The sequence below is a fragment of the Lates calcarifer genome, linkage group LG16_LG22 (assembly GCF_001640805.2).
Source record: "Lates calcarifer isolate ASB-BC8 linkage group LG16_LG22, TLL_Latcal_v3, whole genome shotgun sequence".
Taxonomy (NCBI): domain Eukaryota; kingdom Metazoa; phylum Chordata; class Actinopteri; family Centropomidae; genus Lates; species Lates calcarifer.
Window position 1 is genome coordinate 22,209,476 of NC_066848.1, and position 18,493 is coordinate 22,227,968.

Here is an 18,493-nt window from a genome sequence, read left to right on the forward strand (position 1 = left end):
TAAATGTCTCAAGCTCATTTCAAAAATCTGTGCAGGCAACCTGGATAAAGAGTGTGGAGAGAGACAACTAGGTTCATTCAGTCTGACATGTGGACACCAAATGAGTGATGAATGGTCCTGTTTACATAACCAGCTGATAATAAAGTGCTAACTGAATGAAAGAGAAGTGTATATATTCCAGTTAATCTGAATATAACCAAAATAATATGACTAATATAGTATGTCCAATGCAGAATTTACAAAAATCTTTTTTGCAAGGAAGTGTAGGTGAAAAACATGTGAAATCAAAGTGAAAGTTTTGTTAAAGTCATTTAGAAATATAAGTGCTTGTGTACTTGTGTGTGAGGGGAGAGGGCAGGGTTTACACGTTCTTATTAAGAAAGAGACGTTTTTGTTGGGGCCAAGGCGATTTCAGCACGAATGCAAATGAGTCGAAAGTTGTGCTTCTTGATAAACACAATTTGGTGCCTCACCGCCATACGACACAGCAGTTGTATCGGTCACGTGATTTTTCCTAAAGCCATGCACGCACCGATACGGGGTTTCGGTCTTTGTGCTTCATGCATGCACCGGCGCTTCGGTATTCGGTATAGTTATTTCCATTAAGGAAATTCAACTAGATTCAAGAGACTACAGGGATGGAAATGTAATGTAATAGTTTTAAGTACTTATTAACTCTTCTCTCCAGCTCAGGCTCTTTCACTCCTGTTTTTTTTTTTTTTTAAATAAATCGTTCTGGCTCCACTGGATTAATAATGAAACTTTACCCTTTATTTACTGGTTGCCAGGTTAAGTCTAAGTTTGTTAAACCTTTTTCTGGAACAGGCCCCTGAACAACTGCAGCAGCATGACAACTTGTGTACTATTGCCATAGTGTAGGTAACAAAAGACATTAACTGCACCAGAATAAAATTTCAGTCACATAAATGAAAAAAATCAAAGACATAACGCAGATGAAATCATGTAAATAAACAAAAGAAAAAAAAAACATTGTAAAATCAATATTTGCTGATTAGCATTTAAAGACCCTTCAGTCTTTAAACATGTAAATAAGTCTTACAGTTAAAATATATATATATATATATGTATATGTATATATATATATATGTGTATGTGTGTGTGTATATATATATATATATATATATATATATATATATATATATATATATATGTATGTGTGTATATATATATATATATATATATATGTATGTGTGTATATATATATATATATATATTACTTTAGTAATTTTACCCAGAAATCAAATTTTAGGAGGTGACAAAGCTGTCTGAGAAAACACACTGGCTAAAAGGTCAGACATACAAAAAAGGACGAGCCCAAAATAGAAATAACATGATTCTATAACATACTAGGAGCCAGAGTGAGGGGCCTGAAACAGGGGCCATTTGGTCACAGCTCTCTGTTGTGGTTAGAAACCAGACAGCTGAGGTCTGTACCATCTGTGGCCTGTCACCAGTCTGTTCAATAAAAGATCTGCGACAATCGAGGCATCAGATGATAAAAGCATGTCTGTGCCTTTTAAATTGAACATAGAGCTTGTTTATGAAACATTTCTAACGTGATAAAAACATGATTGAACATGTTTAGTGGTCTGATGTTCACTACTAAGATTTCTTGATTTATTCTAGCAGGAGTCCAGTAGATGTCAGAGTTTATCCTGGTGTTGAACACAGTAACAGAGAGGGTGGTGTTTCTGTCTGTATGACTGCCAACAGGATCTAGGATCGCTTTCATTTCTTTCCATCCAAAGAGGATAAAGTGATGCAGGCTTGATGAGCATAAATGATGTGCTTTAAGAACATGTTTAGGGCCCTCCTGAAAACTTCATCCCACCAATCAAGTTTTTATCCCTGCTGTTCTTTCCATTTGATTTGGTTTTGGATGTGCCACTGTTGATTAAGGTTAAGTGTTGGATGACATACAATTGAGTGTCAGAAATAACCTGACAATTTTGATTTTTAAATAGGGGGAGAAAGTGATTGTTCATTAGCAAAGGGTGCCTGTTTGGAAATTGGGCACAGTAAGAGTAAGTCCTGACAGGACCCTAAGCCACAGTAGTGAATAATAAGTAAAGCACTGTGTGTTCTAGGGGGGATGATAACGCAGCTAACAGTGCTCTCAGAGTAAATTAACTGGTGCATAAGACATAAAGTTACTTACTTTGATTGAATTTAGATAAACAACAGCTTCACTGGATTCAGTGGGTTGGATGTAGATAGTAAAAAAAGAGGAAGAAGCAGTGGAGCAGGTCTGTACAAGGATCTCTGTGTTGTAGCTCAAGAAGAAAATTAATCACTCTCAAAAAAAAATCTGATTGGCCTCTTCAAGGCAATGACAGAAACAGATGTACATCCTTGAATTAGCCACTGTTCCTCACTATTTCTGACTGTTTGGGAGCAGCTATATCAGCGCAGCTTTTCCTTCTGATTTAGACATTAAAACAGCTCTCAGGTCGTCAAGTAGCTCCCCACAGACTGCCACAGTGATGGACATGCAGTGGATTGGGCACAGCGGTAGATGAGAAAGCCATAAATACAGAGAATACTCAGCTGTGATAAGGAGAATTATTCTTGTCTCTGTCTGTTATGGCAGTCATCGGAGTAAACTCCAGATGTCTGGTGTATCACAGTGAGCGTTAACATGTAGGTTCAGTGAGGGGGATTCTGCAGGATGCTGAACCCACTTTAATGACCTTAACCTACAGGATGTGATCGGTGTGGTCTGTGTTATTCATAGATACAGTAAGAAAGCTGGACTTAATACTGAACCAGATGCTGCCTGCTCCAGTGTCCTCCTTCAGAGGGGGCTGGCAGATGGTTTCCCCAGCTTCACTGTCTGAATTCTTCTAAGGGCTGCTTCAGGGAGAGACGAGGCCCCAGAGCCGCTCAGCTAAAGGGGCATGGACACTCCACTGTGTGAATCCACACATCCACTGTGGATGGAAAAAACACCTGGATACAAAAGGCAGTCTAAACAAACCACTTGCCCAGTGTTGAAAAGACTGGACCAGGTCCTTTTGGCTCTGCTGCAGGAGGAGGAAGTTTTGTGTGTGTGTGTGTGAGTCAGGACTGACAGGACCTGGCCATACAAGTTGTAGCTTACTATGATGTGTGATCAGAGACACCCAAAATTTCATCGTCATGAAAAATCTGAACAAAGTCTGGTGAAAAATAAACATGATGGTGTGTGATCAAAAGTATTTAAAGACTCCTGTCTGTACACTTTTGTGTACTTGGTCCTGGGCTGTGTTTCATGGTCTTATTTCCAGCTCAGAGAAATCCTTTTTATGACTTTTTAATTTGAACTATACTGAGAGAAAATAGACTCAGTCCAAAGAGAGAGGTACTCCAGACATCTTTCAGGTTCTGAGAATGGACAGACTATAAATGTATGAAAATTGTATGAACCCTCCCATGAATTCAGTTGATGATCCCATTCATGTTCATTAAATGATAAATGCCACATTTATGCACTGTAGCAGTTTTATTCCCTCCATTTTACAACAGCACTTAACCTCCTTCACAATAAATAAATAAAATAAAAAATGTTCTGAACTGGCCTCTTCAAGGCAATGTAAAGGTTCACTGACAACATATTTTATTTGTTGTATTTGCATTTCTTTTATTGATAAAACACTTGAAACCTCTTCTCTTGAGAAGGAAAGTTGTTTTGTGACTTTAGATGTGATTTGTTGTCTCCCTGATCATTCACTCCTTTGGTTTTCCTGTAGCACTGGGGTCTTCACTAACATTTAGGACTCCAGGTCATATTACACTTTGTTCTTTTCTATTTCTTTATGCATGATATCTAATTTAACAACATGAAATTAGTATTAGAATGTATTTGAACACTTAACATACTACTAACATAAAAGTGTGTGATCAGAGTTTGGTTGGTGGTTAACCCTTGGAGTTTGTATTTGTACAGAATTTGATGTACCATTCAAACAATAATAAGTACCACCTGCAGTGGTATAGTGATTTCCTCCAACATGACAAAAGTGAGTGTCAAATATATCTGCATGTCCCCCTGTAAATACCAGTTTAACAAGCATCTGCATGTTCATTAAAAATGTTTATATTGTATTTACACTGTGAAGAGATCCATCAAACAGTCTGCTGTGTGCTGTTACTGCTCAAACACTGGAAACACATAAGCCAACCATAACTTTCTTTTGATGTATTTATATATGCATCGTCTGACTATACTGATATTCTCTTTGTAACATCATTATTTTACTGTGTTGGTTGTAATGAGAATGTCCCCTTATATGTAGAAATATATGTCAATAAATCGTGACATTTATGTTTTAGAAAAAGAAATTATGTAATATGTCTGATGAATAATGAAAGTTGTTTTATGCATCATTTATGTATCAGATCCAGTTTAACAGATTTCTAATAAAGGGTGGTGTCAGTCCCATAAAGTACTTGGTGTGTTGTGTCTCAGCTCAGGCCTCATTCAGGCAGCCTCCTCTGAACAGTCAGGGAATGGAGACAGAATGATTTCCAGTACACCTGAGGAGTGAGGAGATGTGAAAGGTAACCCCTCCCAAACTGTCAGTCCATTACGAGTCATACACACAGCTGTGGAGACTGCTCTTTGCTTTTCTCCAGCAGAAACAGGAACTTTTGTCAGCGTGGTGTCCAATCAGCACCTTTTGGCTGTGGCACCATGTGCTGTCATCTCTCACATGCTGGAGGATGTGAGGGAGAGATCCACCTTAGGGCACAGGTTTGTAAGACACCTTTGGCAGGTGAGTCTGTTCTGTTGCAGTTTATAACATTTTCTTTCCCCCTTTTCTGGTTGACTCTAGTAAAGCTATACTGAGGAAGGCAGTCATGTAATTGTATATTTTATGGAGATGGTATTAATTGGTGGTTTGGATATATGGGCTTAGTGTGGCGTATATGGATTGATATTTCAATGCACTTTATCTTGTAACCTAAAGATGTTCTTTCATTTAAATATGATTTAATATCACTATCACCATCTAACGCTGCATTTCATCAATGTTTTGCTACAGAGATGAAGTATGTGTTTTTTTATGAACCTTTCCTTTAGGACAAATGTAACCAACCCTTAGAGTAGCATCATCATAAGCATGTGTATTAGTATTGTTGGGTGTAACATCAGAGCCTCTTTTTGTACTTTATGAGTAAATAAACATCAGTTCCTTTGTGCATCTTGCTGTAATTTGTTTGTGTTTTTGTTGAATCGCTTTGTGAAAATTCAGAGGAACTCTAACTTAATGTCCTGTACATGTCTTGCACGCCCTTGTTTATCTCGCCATGGGAAAGTGACCCTGCTGGCCGGCCGGGTGGGACTTCCTACCATCCTTTTCCCCAGACTATCTCCTCACCTACACACATTTGACATAAGAGGGAAACCCTGCCTTTCCACCCCTGACTGCCATTGGACAAATATGATGAGAGGTTTAATGGTCATTATGTTTATTTCAGTGCTTTTGTATTTTGCTGTGTGACCTGTAAGCTGCAGGTCAGGGTGAATGTGACAGAGTGTTAGTCAGGTTCCAGCTGTGAGGTTTTGTAATTGGAGGAATTGGGCACTTTGTGCAACAAAGACCCTGTAGCCCAGATTGTAGTTGGGTATGTTGGCATAGAACAGTGTGAGGCTTGTTATTTCCTGGCTGTGGTTGAAGCTAATTTGTTGCTAACCTTCAGCTCTTAGGTTCATTTATTTTGTGTCTCCATATGGCTGGCTCTCTGTTCTGCTGGAATGTTTCCCATATTTATCTTAGTGGATTTGTGCACCCCAAATTCCTACCATTTGTGTAACTACACACAGACACACCATACTGCAAAATCCAGCCAGGAGCTGATTTATAAGTGGTAAGTGCTGCATTTTGTCATTCTCACAATGAAGATCTTCCTTCCCAAAGCCTTATGAATTGTGTCCTGAAAGGACGTTGCCTCTCCCTCCCTGGCGTCGCTGTGTTTGTTTCATAGAGGAAGCAGAGAGATAAGAGCTGATAACAACCAGAGTGCATTCACACCAGGTAAGTTCATGTGAAGTTGAAACTATGCAGTCAAGAGGGATAGAATTCAAAATAAAGGCTTTTGTGACATACAGCAATACAGCTGATTTGCCACCAGAATCTGATGTGGTGTCACACTGTATAAATGTTTATTTTGAGAATCTTTTTTTTTTTTTTTTTTTTTGACATTTTATTACATTGCCATCAGAGACACACAGGAAACAAGGGAATAGAGAGAGGGGTGATCTCTTTGATGGACTGCAGTGCCATTCTGTGTCAACATTAATGATTCCTACCTGCATCAGTCAAGGCGAGAGGAAATAAAAGTCTCCAAATCTTTATCAGACAGGAATGATTTTAATTTTACAAGTGGCCTAAGATGGAAGAAGCTGGTCAGATACTGTGTTTTATGACCAAATACCTGCAAATCTAATGACATTCAATTCACCAAATTTGTGTTTACTTTCATTTAGTGTTGGCATGCTGACACACTAGTGTGTATAGCATTTAACTTACAGCACTACTGTACTTAAGTTCAGCCTTGCAAAGCTGCTGGCATGGCTGTAGACTTTTGTTATTAGGAGTTTTCATTTCTGAGGGAGAACCTCTTGTTATGTTATTATGATGCATTCATGACTCATGTTAGGTAATGACAAAAACTTCTTTGCATTAATTCTGAAAATTATCAAGCACATATTCATATTCCTGGTCTCAAAAGGTCTGTAGTGCTTTTCAACTGATTTAACCAAGAAGCCAACAGCTATGTATGTGTCCTTAAATGCAGCGGTGCACCTCCAGGCCATATGTGTGTACTTTTGATTTTCATCCAAACACTTGAGCAGCAGTTTTCACTGAATTTTCTCTTATCTGTAAGAATTGTGGTTCCGGGTCAAGTCAAGTCATTTTTTATTTATTCAGCGCCAAATCAAAAACGAAGATCTCAAGGCACTTTACATATAGAGCAGGGCTAGACTGTGCTCTTCATATTATAATATTTACAAAGAGAGACCCAACAATTCCCACCCTGAGCAGCACCAGGCAACAGAAACCTTGGTTCTTACTCTCAGGTCAGGGTGTAGTGGACCCTGCTTCACCTCTCTGCCACAGGCTGACTTGTGCTGTGATGAAGGAGAGATGGGCCTACCAGTCTGTATCTGAAAGAACAACTATGTGATTATAATAGATCAATATTCAGAATATACAGTTACAGAATACTAAGACTGACTGATGTGGAATTAATGTGTTTAAGATTTGCAAATAAGTGAATAGCACTTTGTCTTTCTTGGCTGAGCAAATTAATGTGGCTATTATAGAGTGTCTGCCCCTGCATTAAAAAATCTGTCAGTCATTTTGTATTCTTGAGTTTGGTTGGATTTTAGCTTATGTCTTATATCAGTAAGTTAGATCTTAATGGTTTTCTCACCTTCTCAGTTTGTAGCCTACATGTCTCTCTATCACCTGGCTCCTGGGCTGGCTCTGAATCTGTTTCTGTCTCTTTTCTTTCTTAATTTTCCTTCATTTCCAGCTATAAATCATTAAATCATTTGCACTGTCATTACTCTTTTATATTTCTGACTCCACCGTTGCATTATCCATCTCTTATTTCATCCCCTCATTCACTCTAGAAGTATCAAAAGCCTCTATTTTCAAAAATCTGACAATGCAGTGCTCAAACTGAGATAGTGCTGAGGATAATAGATGTGGATTAACAATGTAATGTTGTGGGAATACAGGTTATGAGTTGTGGACTTTCAGGCTTTTGATTGGTTAAAACAACACCATTATTATTTTCAAAGATGTCACACCGTATGCCTATCCATTGAAGTCTGCCCCACAAAAGTGGCTCCTGCAGTGCAGTGCGTTTGTTTTAACTCCTGCAGAGTACTAGTGGCTGGTAGGTTGATAGACAGGGAAAACAAAAGGAGCAGTGAGAAGGACTTTAGTTTTAACGCATGAAGGAGTGTAAAGTTTGAGAATGGAGTGAAGTGTGTAATATTTTGCTCTATGAGAAAATCAAAGGCTGTAAAACATGTAGTGTTATTAAACGTTACTGATGTATTCTCTGGTAAAGTTACATATGCTAACTGAGCATCACTGAAATATGTATTATTGTCTATATACATGTTCTTTTGTTTTTTCTTATATATCATTTTCCACATAATAGGACCTTTTACCACAAAATGCTCAAAAAAAAAAAAAAATCACCACAGTTTTAACTGTGGATTAATCTAAGCTGATTTACATAATGACTTATATTAGGTGTAAAATCTCACAAATATCTAAAAATTGTAATTAGTATTGCATAAGTTTGTTATAATGAAGACAAAAAGTGTTGAGGTTCAAATTGAAATGATCAAATTATCTCCAGCCACACATGTTCACATCTTTTTTAGGCCAACTTCCATGATATTATGTTAAAGTCCAAATTAAATTTGAACAATCAAGAACAAACCTGAAAGATGAAAATGAGCAAAAGCTTGATATGTTCAAAATTAAAATAATATTTATGTTCAAGACAGCACAGTTGGCACAGGCATCCACCAGGATGCTTTAAATCTGATGACACCTTTTCATTTAAGGCAGTATTTTCATCTGTGGGACATTACCAGACTGGACTGCTTTTTCTTCTCCTATGACTAAAATAATGTATATGATATAGTTTCAGTGTGAATTTAATGTGTATAATGTATAAAATCCCCTCACTGTCCCAGTCTATGTAGGTGACAGAAGCGACAGGAACATGTGAAGGAGGCTTCAGCACCACTAATCTCTGATGTGATAGGAAACTGGACTGAAGCTGCTTCATGTACCACTGGAGAATTCATAGTCAGTTGTAAGGCACTTAACAATGTATTTTAATGACAGACATCCTTTTCTAAGAGAATGCTCAGACATATGTTGGTGTTAATGGTGTAGCTTTCTGACAGTGTGACATTAAGAGGTAAATGGATATTGTTTTGATGATGAAGGCAACATACTTGACTATCCATGTGCCACACTACTATATTACTTATGTCAAACTGCTACACATAACCACAACTGTGATGAACTGAGCCTCTTCTGGTATACACCTGCTAACAGATTACTTCACCAGAAACCCAGGCTCATTATGAAATAATAGAGAGACAGAAACTCATATCAAAATATGTGGTAGAGATTTGCAAAACATAACTAGAAGGGGCATGGGACCCAGCGATCATTTTCATCAGGGCCTGAGCAACGAGTTGCAGGGACCCAGCGGGGCCCTGCAACGAGTTGCAAGGAACCTATTGTTTTCATTCAGGATTATTATTATCATTATTATTAGGGCCCGAGCAACGAGTTGCAGGGACCCTGTTGTTTTCAGTCAGTTTATTATTTTCTTATTATTTTTTTCTTTTTTTCCCGCCACTTAAATTGCCTTTTTGAGAGACTAAACATGCATGAAAACTCATGAAAATTTACAGACACGTCAGGCACAGCAAAAAATTACATAATTTAGGGGTCTTGAGCATGGGCGTGGCAAAATGGCCTCGATAGCGCCACCTAGATTTTTTAACGGAACAGCCCCTCAAGCCCGTTGCACTTAAAAATTTGATATGTACTATACATATACATATATATATGTAACATCCCAAGATGCACCAAAAAGTCTCTTGGAGCCATATTCTAAACCCAACAGGACGTCTATCATTTTGATTCAAAGATCAACAATTTTTGTGTAGTTTGCCATTTCCAGGGGTTGGGAATTTTTATAACCATTCTAGGAAGGTAATTAATTTCCATTTTGGAAATTACTCCAGGTTTGAAAATACTTATTAGCCAAAATGTTTTACAGAAAGAGGAAATGAAGTAAATATATCTGTGTTTGCAGTGCATTCATGTGTTTTAAGCCTCACCTTAAATGTAGAGGGAGTGCCTGTCTCCTGCACAAAACTGGGGGTTCCTCAAAGTGCCCTTTCCACTGCTCAATATCCCCAGTCCAGGTTAGCATTTCCCTTCCTCAGCTGAACAAAGCCTGAGTCAGCCTTTTGAATCGCTGAATGGTTTGCCATAACTTCCTTGAGACCAAAGTCCTTCTGCATAGCCTCCCCAAACTTCCTCCACACCCGAGTTTTTGCTTCCATGACTGCAGAAGCTGCAGCCTTTCTGGCCTCCCAGTACCAGTCTGATGCTGCCATAGTCTCCTGGGCCAACCAAGCCCAAAATGCCTCTTTTAAAAATATATATATATTTATGTATTAGCACACAAGTAATAAAATAAAGAGTATAAAAAATACACAAAAAGGGTTGGGGCGCGTACCACATGGGCTTAAGTGCCCTAAGCAGCTGGTCCCTGGATCGACTCCCCTGCTGGACCTTTACTACGTGTAATTTCCCTGCTCTCTCCCTGTTTCCTGTCTCATCTCCACTGTCCTATCAAAATAAAGGTGAACCCCCCCCCCCCCAAAAAAAAAAAAAAACATAACAAAGATTGTGCAGGATGACTTTCATACTAATGTATTTCATTTGGAAATAACTTTAGTGTCCTCGCCACATGCTTTGTTTCTGTCACATGTGACTTTGCAGCACTGAAACTTTTGTTTTTTCCTATATGATTACTATTTTTAAGTGTCTGTCATGTATTTTAATGTATGTTTACATTTGTAGATTCTATTGCCTTCTACTGCTGTAGCCCATGGTTGCACGTGTTGTGTGTTCAGAGAAGCTCCTCTACAGACCTTGTTTGCAGTGAGTAGTTATTTGAGTCACTGTTGCCTTCCTATTAGCTTGAAGCAATCTGGCCATTCTGCTCTGGCCTCTGGCATCAACAAGGCATTTTTTACCCAGACAACTGCCACTCTGGATATTTTCTCTTTTTTGGACTATTCGCTGTAAACCCTAGAGATGGTTGTGTGGGAAAATCCCAGTAGACCAGTAGGTTACAACCATGCCCCGTCCAAAGTCACTTAAATTACTTGTCTTCCCCATTGTGATGCTCAGTTTGAACTTCAGCAGGTCATCTTGACCATGTCTACATGCCTAAATGCATTGAACTGCTGTCATATGATTGACCAATTAGATATTTGCGCTAGAAAGCAGTTGAACAGGTGTACCTTATGAAGTGGCCATTAAGTGTATATAAGCAAATTTGTCTGTGAAAAAGATATTGGCAGGTGGCCTTATCCCCAAGAGCAAAATATCTGCTTCCATAACACCATCTGACCTGTTTGCTTGTGCAGTCACAGATTTTGGCATACATGATGCACCAATTACATTTCAACACCCTATGAATATGGTTGTTAATGATCTTGAGTGAATATGCAGCACGGTGGAATAGTGGTTAGCAGTGTCACCTCAAACCTCTCCAGGTTCCCCAGCTTCTTCCCAAAGTCCAAATGCATGCAGGTTAACTGGTGACTCTACATTGCCCGTAGATGTGAACGTGAGTGTGAATGGTTGTTTGTCTCTATATGTCAGGCCTGTGATAGATTGGCGATCTGTCCAGGGTGACCCCCACCCCTCTTGCCAAATGTCAGCTGGGATTGGCTCCAGCCCCCCTGCAACCCTCAAGAATAAGAACACAAGAGACCTATGCAGACCCTACAGATCTGAAAGACCTTTGGGACAGTTAGGACAGTTAGGACTGTTCCAAATACATCCATACTACCAGCAAGCCATTGTAGCGTAAAATAAAAATATATACACGGCAAAATCAAAAGTGTTAGATATCAGTGTTATAGTTGAAAGTAAAAATATTGAGTCATTTCAACTCTTGTTAAAGTCTAATTCAACTACAAGATCATTATTCCTCAGACAGTGTCAGTGTTGATACAGAGAGTTACATGACATACTCTGCTAACAACTCTACAGAGTTGATTTCACTAGATAGTCAGTGTTATTGCCAGAGGTCCAATGTTTTCCAGAATTGAGGCAGGAGACCAGCCAGCTATTGTCTTTATTTTTGACTGGACGTGACCAGACAACAATCCAATCCGACCAGGGGCATTGATGTGTGTACATCTAATCTTAAATTGCCTACCCAGTACTATTTATTTTAGTTGGTGGTTTATGCTAAATATCCCAGTTACTTACGTAGCGTTAACTAATCAGCTCACCATCTACTGTCCATACAGTCTATGGTACTGCCTAGTTAATTGAAAAGAATAAACCTCTTATCATGTCTTCTAAGTGAATTAATGGATCTAGTAACATTTTGCTCATGGGGAAAATAGCAGTTAACAGTCCACTGGTCCCTTACGGCAACACAACAGTGAGGTAACACTTTTTCAAGGCGAGGATGCGGAAACGGCATGTTTTGTGGTTATTCACGGAAGTTCATGTGCTTGGTCTGTTTCTGTTTGTTGCACTAGTTTAAAAATATATATTTCTTTAAAAGGCCACTGTAGCAGTGTGATGTGATGTGATGATGGGGGAATTCAAATGAAAACACAGACACTTATTTTGAAGTATCCAGATTAGCATTTCCTCTATCGTGTTTACACACATAGCACAGGTCATTGTGTGACCTGTGCTATTGAGGACTGCTGTCCATTGTTCCGATATGTTTTTGTAAAACCAGTACTGTCAATATGTGGTGTGGCAGGTAATACAGGTTTGCTTGAAATCCAAATTTATTTTGTATGGTCTTGTTTTGTTTCCTTCTTTCACTGCAGTCGGGAATAACATCGGATAGTGTAAGGGGATGGATTTGGGCATTATAAATTGACTCCCTATGGTGTTTTTACAGATCAACTCTACAAAGAGTAACCAGTAAGTTGGGTAAAACAGGTATGTGCTCAGGCAGATAATCACCTGTAGTAAACTCTGTGGAAAATGTGAAATGGCACATGTCATATTGTAAAATGATGTACATTTCTGGTCTTGCATCTGTCCAAAGCAGTTGTTGCCCCACCATGTTTTCTACCTAAATACAACACTATGTATAACACCAGAAGGTAATGTTGTGTGCAGATAAATCAGTCACTTCAAACCCCTAACACTCTCAACCAGAGACACAATGAAAACAAGGTGTCAGGGAGATCTGTCTGCAACCTCTACTACCAAAAATGTTTCTGAGCAACCTCTCAAAAAAGTTTTTGTAGTGTGAAAACATGCATAGGTCATCACCAACATGTTCTCCAAACTGAAAAATAATACGTTATTTGTTTGTGCCCTCCAGAATGACTCACACCACAAGCAGCAGGATTATGTAATTTGTCCACGGCCAGTAGAGGGCTTTGTGACTTGAATGTAAACAGGAAGAGAAGTTTGAGATCAGAACAAGCTGATCTTTTGAGTGGTCCAGGTGTGAAGGATACCTATGTCAGCTATTTATGGCCCACTGGACAGCTAAGCAAATCTGTCTGCTTTCAGAAGACTCCCCCAAATCCACTTTTCATCTACTCTCAGAGTCTCTGCAAGTATCCCCTGAAAACTCTCCCAGAACTAAATAGAGATTAAAGCAGAGCTGAACCAAGGAGCTGGCTTCAGGTTTCAGTCCGTAGACTCTTATGTCAAAATAGGTTCTGAGAGTGGCGACAAAGCACAGGCCACCACTCTGTCCCTGCTGCCAAGTCCTGCATTCTAGCTGGATATTTTTAGTGCTGGCATTTAACCTTGGCAACATGTTACATACTCATACCATCTGTACTATTTCCTGTTCCTGTGAATGATGGGGCATTTGGAAGCACACATCACAGCCCATTATAAAATGTGCAGTTAAAAAAGTTGATGTGTGTGCAAAGTAAAAGTTATTTTATATTATATATTTTTTAAAATATTTCAAAAAGTACTGAATTCCATTGTAATACACTGTCAGTTACACTGTCAATACAACTTGCAATATGACACAACAACATAGTAAAACCACAGGTCAATCTGTGTCATTCATAAGGTTAAGAATGAACTTTCAGTCAAAACGTTTCAGCCATCAAGTGGTCAGAAAAATGGAAAATTGACTGATCTACAATCTGATCATCTGCTGAAGAAAATAATATAATACAACTGAAAGCTCCACAACAGCTACTAAACTGACCTTGTGGTGAGATTATTTTGCAGTTTCAACATGCAGATCAAGAATGAAAACTTTAACTATAAAGCCAATATAAAGCCAATACAATACTTACGAAGACAAATGCAGAAATAGTTAAAAGGTAGTAAGTAAGTAAGTAGTTTAGGCTAGTAGTTTTCATTGTTAGTGGCCTTGTCCACCTTTCCTGTGCTGGACCTTGTGTTGCTCAGGATTCTACATTTCAACCTTTGCTGAAAATCACTTTTTGCTGTTGCTCAAACCAAATTTCCCACATCACCATTTCATATCATAATAAATGCTCTACTCTTAACAACCCTGCCTTTTTCACAGGAACATGCTCATAGCCAGGTAATAACCAGCTTGTACTTGCTAGTACTTGTTCAGGATCACCAGTGTGATGCTTCATTTATGTTTATGCAGGTTTATGTTCATTCATCCATTTTAGGTAGATCCAGTAAGAATTCCTCCTTTTAAGAAATGAGTTGAGGCTGCCTATGAAGGAGGAAGATCAACCTTCTCAATAATGTGAAGTGAAAATATTATGAGAATCACTGATGTGAACTGCAACACAATTTGTTTAAGGAATATACTTGTAGGAGGTTGAGAAAATTAGATTGTTGGCAATTTCCACATTGATAATTTGCAGTGGAAGTGAGTGAATTCACGTGGAAGATCATATATTTGTGAAGAAATTTTCAGACCCAACTACATCAGAAATTGTCTTTACAAATATACAACTTTTCTACTTAATGGAGAAAACACTGAGCATTTTCACCTCTGAATTTTGTGTGTGGTGCATTGGCTGGTGGTTTGACAGCAGCTGTTATTTATGCTACTGCAACATGAAAGTGGAATGCAGTGACACCCAAATGAATGGGTACCATGATATGTCAGCCGTCTCACGAATGTAACCTGATTCTTGCTGTGAGACTCTCTGCCTCTGGGAAATCGACCACCCTCAACCAGAACTCAGGAAACTGGTCTGACCCACTCCTTTCTTCGTGCCCAGTGATAGCACTTCAGTAGCGAGGAAAGTCTTTGTTTACATGGTGTGCCACTAGTAGAGTGCAAAAGAGCAATAGGGATGTGGGGAAAGAAAGCTGGGGTTGAAACTGAGGTAAAGCACAACAGTTTATGAATTAGAAGCCTCTGGGCCTCTGGGTAAAATATGTTCATGTTAACAACTCTTTCTTAACAGTTTATGATGTAAACCACTAAAGGACTTAGCTTTTTTTAAAATCACAAATAGTCCAGAGGTAATAGCTATATCTATAGTCCATTAACCTCTGATTCTTTACTCGTCTGGCTCAAAGCTAGTGATGCAAATGGCGAAGTCTTTGTTGGTTATGACAGCTGATCACTGCCAAATCCCCCTATGTCTGGAAATAGCTGTAAAGGGCACCATCATCGCTGACCACAGAGGACAAAGGGCTGACCCTTTTCAGGCAGCTGCCAAGCTAACATCCTGTCTAGATTTACCCAGAATACAGTGTTCCTCCCAAATATTATATATTCTTTGTAAACCAACGACAAAAGGATATGTCTGTTAGTAAATCCCATGTAAAGTAACAGTTAAATGAGTATAGTTTGTGTGCCTAAAGGCTGACATATTTATCTGTGCTATAGCCATGAGCCACACTGTTGGTCATTGCCATCAATAGATACACTGTAGCTTACTTTGACTCAAAGCTACATGACGGAGAGAATTGAGAGGGGGACTGACACATAGCTAGTTTTGGCCTTTTCATGGGTCAAGTTAAAGACAAAAGGCCAAATAGCCACAATCATTGGCCATTTGCAAAGCATGACCTATAAAGATAAGGTAAGGAATGGCAAACTACTCTTTCAAAATGGAATGTCCTTTGTGGTGGACATCAGGACATTGTTTTTTTCCCCCTATAATGTTGCATCAGAGCATAATTTTGGAAAAATAAACTGAGTACAAGGAAATTTCAACTTAAGCAACATTAAATATTTTACCTTGAAAATAACAGCTTCAAAATCATTTTGTTGCATACTGACTTGTAATAGTGAGAATTTCATTCCCACTTCTCACCCCAAATGCAGATTCATGCACTATGTAACTTGAGCAGGTGTGGTCTCCAGCAAGAATTGTTCTTTCTTTCTTTCATTTCTCAATCACTTGGATGAATTTTGTATTTGTTACCTGAGTGACTGATAGGCTTTGTTTTCTGTACATGAGCTGCTAGCTTCTAGAGCTACACTGCTTCCAGTACCTGTAACCATTTAGACCCCAAGAGAATTTAATGTGCCAGCATCCTGTAATTACCATTTATAGCTGCAGAGGCTGCTGTTGCTGCTGCTCATCAGATGTGACAACTGTTGGCATCTCACTCTTAGCCATTAAACTTCTTAATGCTGTGTTTTTGTCAACAGTTTGTCATTTGTCAACCATTCTAAAAGACTTTTTGTCTTGGACATGCAGGTACTGGTTACATCTAACACATGCATATTCATCCACTACATCCCACTTTTTGCACACTGATTATAGCCTGACTGAAAGGATTTTTGAGACCAGTGCTTATATTGATATTTGAGCGTTCAGAAAGTCAAACATCAACCGAGCACTTTATTATGAACACCATACTAATACTGGGTGATTCCTCCCTCTGGTCTCAAACAGCCTCAGTTCTTTGCAGTGTACCCTGTAGTAAATTGCTGTAAATTTACATGAAAGTACTAACACAATAATCTTGTTATCTTCAAATGCAGTACATAACTGTTATTTTTCTTGGTAAAATTGCTTTTGCAGTACAACAGTATTATTTTTTACAGTATTTTACAGTATAATCACTTGGGGGAAAGAGAACAGTACTTTCCAGTATTTTTTTGAATTGCATTTTGGGAGAGAAGAAAGAAGAAAAGAAAACACGAGCCCACATTTTTGACTGGATGGGGAATTTTTCGCCCATCTTCATCCTGCAGATTAAAAGGTAAGAGCCTTTTCGTTTTTTTTTTTTTTTAATTTTATTTTTTTGGTTTGTTTTGTTTTAAGAGATTGTTTTGAGCTTTTATGCCTTTACTGACAGGACAGTGAAGAGAAGACAGGAGATGGGGAAAGAGAGTAGGGGAATGACACACAGTAAGGGCCTGACTGGACTGGGGACCAGCTGCTCAGGGCACTGAGGCCCATGTGGTATGCGCCCTAACCATTCTGCTATCAGGTCACCCAAGAGCCTTTCTGTTTTTCTTGTCAAAATCCATAGGCAAAATAGCTAGTTGACCCCAATCAACTCTGTGTCATGATAAGGTCTCAACATCAAGATGACTGTTTGACTCTTTAACTGATCTTTATGTTCAGGATTCTTTAGCTAACGTTGTGTTTTTTGGTTTTTTTTGGTTTGTATTTTTTATGAATACAAAGCGCATTATACTTGAATTAAGTAATGTGACTTCTCATAGTCACATTACTTTGTGTTATGTTAGTATTTGCCAAATGCACGTCTCCTAATGACTTGGCTCATTTTATTTAAACAATGCTTCACTACTGTGAGCGTAGTGCCTGAAGTGACAGATCTTGTTAGCTCACATTAGTTAGCTAAACTACGAAACTACCAAAACGTTAATTTCGGTTGAACTGTTCCTGCATTTGGAAAACTGAACTGTGTTGAGGCTAAAAATCAGGAAGGACTGTTAATATGATAATGCTGCTGTTCAGCTGTAGCTGGCCTGTAGTCTGATGTTATTTAGCCCTGCATAGAGTACTAGTAGCAGTTTGAGCTGGAAAGAGCTGGTAAAGCCATTCTGGTAGAACCACATCTGCTCACATGTTCTGTTCAGACTGAATTTTCTCTGATGTTTTAGTTGTATTCACTTTATGAATTGTTAGCATGTTTCCATGTCACATCTGGAGACATCAGTCTAGCACTATAGTGGCCTATGTAAAACACTCCTAACTCAGTCTTTAGGTGTTGCATCCCTGACCACAGTAAGAACTTCCAAAAATGCGAACGTTTGAAATCATGTATTAATAGTGGTCACAAGGAGTGTGTGATGGAGCCTGTGATGGAGATTAAATCTATACCCTACAGTAAACCAAAATGTTGATTTTGTAGTGCAAAGTGTGATTCACTGACTCACTTTTATTTCTAACTTCAAGTAAAAAGTAATAAAGTGCTGTGTGGACTTGAGCTAACTATGGAGGGGCATGGAGGAGCCAACATGGAGTTCTTCAAGAACAAATCCACCACTGCAGATGTCCTAATCTGCTGGAGGGGTTAATCCTTGCAAATGTAAATTACGTTTTTTGTTTTTTCTACATTACACCACACACATAATGTGTGTATCAAATACTCATCCATTCAGAAAAGTCCATGTTCTTTTAAAACAAGAGGGGTCATTCATCAGTTTCCCTGGCACTGCATTGCAGTGTGACAGTGGCAATGTTGATACTAAAATGGATTTTTCTTTGTCGAGTTTCAGGTGAAACACTAAGAAACTGTATCAACCACTGGATAATCAG